Raw genomic sequence first — 6,000 nt, forward strand, 5'->3', positions numbered from 1 at the left:
AATGTTTTCTTTGATAAAGAATTCACAACTTCTTGCTACATCATACTTTGTTTTAATATACTCTAACTTTGGATATATATCTTTATCATATGGGTTGGATTTTTCTTCTTTTCTGTCACTTAAATGTATCATTTTTATTTTAATACAATTAAATTTAACAAATATTATAAAAAAGAGGTTTAGCTGTATAGTTCACTGATACTGCTCTGATTCACAATCAAACTATTTAAGAATTGAATACTGCATACGATTACCTCATAACATCAGAACAAATTTTAATAAACCAAAAGTGCTACAGGAAACAAAGAATCAAACAATAATTTTAAGTGCTACATCAAACAACAACAACAACAAACAAACAAAAAACAAAAATAAAAATAAAAACAAAAAACTTGGTAGCTCTATATATCAGGTTTTTCTTCTTTACCTTTTTTCTACAAATATATGACTTTTTTTCCAAAAGGAAAAAGTACCTTGTGTTTACAGACTCTGTAAAGTGGTAAATTATCTCTGGCTTGATAATTATTGCCTTAAAATGTCCTTTAGTATAGCTCTGGGGCTGTTGTCACAGGGCATTGGCAATAGTGTACAGGTCAGATGAAGATGATGAGATTCTATTCCCAGAAATTGAACAAAAAGTCCTGAAAAAGAACTATTAAGCCCAGTTTTCTCAGCTGGTCTCAAAGGTATGTTGGGTCACTTTTGGATCTTCCCATTCAAAATGCTAATCCTTGTTCTCTTTTCGATAATGCAGGTCTGGAGTTGCTGCTGGAGGTCAAGGACATCCTAGGTGTATGAAACCAGAGACATTCTAGCATGAAGAGCTTGTCTCTCCATGTCTTTCTGCTGGATAATTTGAGTGAGTTTCTCAACCTCATCTTCAGACAGCTGATCTATCTGTTTGGTTAAAGACATATTCTTTGAATTCTGAAGTTTAATCTCAAGTATTCGTTCTTTGACTCTTTTCACAAAATTTTCCATTTTGGCTTTACATATGGCATGGTTTTCACTCCCATTTTCTATATTAAGGCATTTCACTTTTGTTTCTTGAAAACTATCAGCATTCTCTGTTTGAATGTCCTGTCTCTCTTCATGCCCCTGGGCTTTTATTTGTTCAATGGTTTTCTGCAAATTCTGAATTTCCTTGTCTTTTTGAAAAAACAGTTGGGTATGTCCAACCTTCATCTGCTCATACTTGTATTTAAATTTATCCATTTCTTCCTTCTGCTCCTGTAGTGACTGAAGTAGTTGCATGTGACTCTGGTTTTGATCTTCAATGACCTTTTGATGATGTGTAACTTCCTCTTCCAGATGATTCTTGATGATTTTCAGTTGAGATACCTCAGATTCTAGTTCTGTGATACTATCAAGGGTTTTAGGCTCAGCCACAGCTACAACTCGATTCTGCTGTTCCCTAATTCTTTCCAATTCTTCTTGCAGATGAATGTTTTCTTCTTTCATGGAGCTGAGACTTCTGTCTTTTGCCTCTATGGTCTGCCTTAAAGTTTCATTTTGTTTTAAGGCCTGAGAACACTTATCTAAATCCTTTTGCAGTGCTGAATTTTCTTGTTTGAGTTGGTCAATAAAAACTTCTTTCTCATTTATAAGTTGCATCAATTGCTTCTGTTCTTCTAAACGAGATGCCAACATTTCCTTAGTTTCTTTTTGATCAGTAGCCATTTGCTCAATATTCTTTTTGAGTCCTGCTATTTCAAAGTCTTTCTCTTGACTGAGTTGCACTACATGCTCCTGTTCCAGCTGTAAGGCAGAGGTATTCCAATTACATACATTTGAGAGTTCCTGAATAGTCTGCCTGTAACTGTTTGCTTCTTCCAACAGTCTCTTCTTGGCCTGACACAGTTCTACTTGTATCTGTTCTTTCTCTCTTTTCAGCATCTCCATAATAGTGTCTTTTTCTAGAGAAATTTTGTTGTTACCAGCAATACATTCTTCCAACTGATGCCTTACATCTTCACATGCTGAAATCAACCTGTCATTTTCCGTTTTGAAATCAAGAGCAACTTTTTTTAAATTTTCATTGAGCTGTTCTACTTCAGCAAGATTTTGCTTCAAGTTTGTAATTTCGACTTCCCTTTCTTTAAGCAAGTCATCCTTAAAATTTCTGTTAGAGTCTTCGTTAACAGCATGTCTTAACTTGTTCCGAACTCGACATAATTCCTCCTCCTTTTGGCTAATGTGTTCCTTAAATTCCAGGTTTTCCTGCTGGATGTTTAAACTACTTTTTTGTGACTGACTTAGCTGACCTACTAAATCTATGACTTTATCTTCAAGCTTCTGCTTGGTTAAATGCAAGTCACGGAGGCTCAGTGCACTCTCAGTTAACTTTTCTTTCTGTACATGCAACTCTTTAGTTATGTCTATATTATCCTCCTCAAGTTGATGAACTCTTTCTTTTTCATCCTCTAGATCTTGTTTCAACTTCTTGATTAGACCATCTCCTTCATTTTGCTGTTTTGATAGCTTGTCTATTATCAAATTCATGTGCTTTGTATCTTCCTGGTGCTCATTGTCCAGTTCTTCTAACTGAGCTATCAGCATTTCCTTTTCATTAATTTTCTCATTCAGTTCTTGCTCCTTAGCCTCCAACTTCAGTGTTAACTCATGTATTTGTACATTTAAATTCATGTCTTTTGAAGGCTTACTTTTAATGACTTCACATTCCCAGCTAAGTTTGAAAAGTGATATCTGAAGTTCTTCCTTTTCTTGACTCAATAATGACTTCTCTTTTTCTAAAACTTGGACATGCATTTGAAGTTTCAGATTGTCTTCAGCAAGACTGGTATCCTGCCTTAAACTACTCACTTTCATTCTTTCATTATGAGCATCAGACAGGGCTTGTTGTAGTCCGAACACTTCTCCCACTGATGAACTCTGTGGAGGAATTGTTCCCTTTTCTGCCACAGGATCACTCTCCTCCATCACAGAAGGCTGCAATTTACTGCATTCCAGTTTTAAGTTTTCACACTCTTCAAATATTTGTTGCTTTTCCACACTGAGCTGCTCTTTTTCTCCCTTCAGGACATCTCTGTCATGTTCTGCAGAAGATAATTTTTTCTTTATGTCTTTGATTGTATCCTCAAGTTCTTTGATTCTTTTTATGGACTCTAGTTTTTCACTTTGTAGAACCTGAATCATGTTTTGCATCTCCCACACATGAGGCTCATCAGTTACTGTAACTCTTGAGTCACCTTGGTGTAACAGCTTTTCAAGTTCTGCAATCCGTCTTTCATAGTCATTTGACTCCTGTTGATGCTGGTGATTTAACTCCGCCAATTTTTGTTGGTGTGCATTCTGCAAAACGGACATTTCATGTTGGTGATGAAACATGTCCTGACTTCGGTTTTGTTCCAGGACCTTAATAGTATGTTGTAGGTTGCAGATTTCACTGAGTCCATAAGCGAATGAACAAGGTGCTTTGGTTGCTGGTACACCACCCACTCCTGAAGGTACTGATTGAGCAGCTGAATGCAGGCTCAACAACTGCTTCTGTACTTCCATCTGGCTTGCTTGAAGATGGCTGATTTCTACCTGTTTCTGTTGCAGCTGATTTTGGTAACTTGTAGATTGAAGGTTTATTTTAAACTGTGATGCTTCATCATTTTTTTCCAGATCAGTACAATACTTTTTAAGTGTTGTATTATCAGACGTCAACCTTGATTCTGTGGCTTCAATTTTCTTTCTCCGACAACGAAGTGAACCGGCTTCCACAGCTTTGGAGACCTCCACAGGCATATCTATAGTGCAGCTGGAGACTTGGCCAGTGGGGGAAGCCAAGCTGCCTCCCACCTGACCCAAGGACTGGCCCAAGCTGAAGCCTAGGCCTCTAAACCACGAAGACATTGCTAGAGCTTCAAGAGCCCTCAGCTCTGCTCCAAAAACCACTCTATTATGGCCATCCACCTTCCAGCTGAATGTCCTTGAGCGTTGCTGGGGTCGATTATGACCAAAGCATTCAGAATTCCGGGCAGCGCAGGGTTCCTGCCACCCTTGGTGCTCTGCCTTAAACAGAGGCCTGGCCTGGGCTTTGGTCAGGAACTTGCCACCAGGGGCTCAATCACCCCTGCGGGGCCTCTGCTCCCTCCCTGGACTTTCAGCCCTCTGGTTGGGTGAATTCTCCCTCAGAGTTAGTGACTTCCCCAGCTTTGTGGGCTGCTCCTGCCACCTCCATGCTGGCCACCAGAACACCCCCATGTGAGAGCCTTTATCCTGTCTTGGAGGTCTGAAGTTGAAGTTCTGTCCTCAAGGACTCAAGTTATTTTTTCTATGCAATCTAATCTGTTAGTGATAGTTTCCAGTGGAATTTTATTATATATATATATATGACACTGGAATACATTACAATTCTTATCACACATTTAGAGCACAATTTTTCACATATCTGGTTTTATACAACGTTTTTGCACACCAATTCATGTCTTCATACATGTACTTTGTATAATAATAATCATAACATTCCACCACCATTTCTAACCCCATGCCCCCTCCCTTCCCCTCCCACCCCTCTGGCCAATCTAGAGTTCCTCTATTCCTCCCATACTCCCTCTCCCTATCCCACTGTGAATCAGCCTCCTTATATCAAAGAAAACATTTGGCATTTGGTTTTTTGGGATTGGCTAACTTCACTAAGCATTATCTTCTCTAACTCCATCCTATTACCTGCAAATGCCATGATTTTATTCTCCTTTATTGCTGAGTAATATTCCATTGTGTATATATGCCACATTTTTTTAATCCATTCATCTATTGTAGGGCATCTAGGTTGGTTCCACAGTTGAGCTACTGTGAAGTATGATTTGTATCTTTCATTTCCAGGAGTTATGACTGGTTTCTTTTCAATATTTTTGTTTCTGTATTGAAGTGATTTTGATCTCCAATATTAGCTTTCTTTATTCATTGCTTAGATCTTCTTTTAGTTTAACATTTTAATAATCATTTTTTATAATCTTTGTCTGATATTTCATCTACTTCCATATCTTTGGGATCCTTTGTTGGCAGATTCTGAATTTTGGAGAAGATTTCTTGGCCTATTTCCTCATGTTTTCAGAGGTCTTGGTTGGACTTGTGCATCAGTTGAGATAGATTCTCCTTCCTCTTTTAAGTCCTCTTGTGGATAGTTATCTTTTTTGCTTTATGAGTAGATATCCCAGGTGCAACGTGTGGTGCCATCTATGATTGTTCCTCCTTGGAACTTGTTTTTGTTTGTTTGTTTGTTTGTTTGGGGGTTTTGGTTTTGTTTCCCCAATTCTCTGCCCTTGAAGTAATGTGAAGGCTCAGGTGGGGCTAGATTATCATGTGTGGAGTGAGATTTGCTGTTACTTACTTGGCTGAGTTGTATTATTCCACAGCAAGATCTCAACTCTGTGAACTTGAAATGTCCCAATCACTTTCCAGCCCCTCTTACAGGAAGTGGGAGCCAGGAATAGCACTACTGTTAGCAACAGACGTACAGTGTCTGCAGTCCACTTTGACATCTATAGCAATAATTGCCACCTATATAGGAATGTTCAGGTGAGTATCAGTACCATCAACACCAAAAATAAAAAATCATGAACTCAATCCAGAATTAAACAGCAGGTGTCTACTATGTCGTGTAGTCTATCAATAACCACAACCACAGGAATTGGGTAAGAATTATATTAGCTATCTAACTCTATTAGTCAATGGAATTAAAGTTTCTTAAGTAAAGAGAAAATAGGGTAGGAAGGCAAGAAATGTTTGAAATATGTAAGTATACAAAAGAGAGTCAGGCGATAGGTAGCTGATGTTGACTATAAAGAAGGAGTTACAAAAAAATTAACTAAAAGTCATCAAAAGACCAAAGAAGAGAGGAAGCTTGAAAATTTAGGATTGGGGTGGAGAGAAACTAAAGAAGTGGGATTAAGGACAAAAAACAATATACAAACAAACAAGCTAATGTAACATCAAAACAGTTCCAACCTATATATAATTATATCCCACACAAGTCAAAACAAGGCTAAA

The 6,000-nt window shown here is 37.9% G+C and overlaps 1 pseudogene; it reads right to left on the bottom strand.

The window, feature by feature from the left end:
* Positions 1-696: 696 nt before the first annotated feature.
* LOC143388062 (thyroid receptor-interacting protein 11 pseudogene) lies at positions 697-3,861 on the bottom strand (annotated as a pseudogene).
* Positions 3,862-6,000: the final 2,139 nt, after the last annotated feature.

Source organism: Callospermophilus lateralis (assembly GCF_048772815.1).
Source record: "Callospermophilus lateralis isolate mCalLat2 chromosome 12 unlocalized genomic scaffold, mCalLat2.hap1 SUPER_12_unloc_2, whole genome shotgun sequence".
NCBI lineage: Eukaryota > Metazoa > Chordata > Mammalia > Rodentia > Sciuridae > Callospermophilus > Callospermophilus lateralis.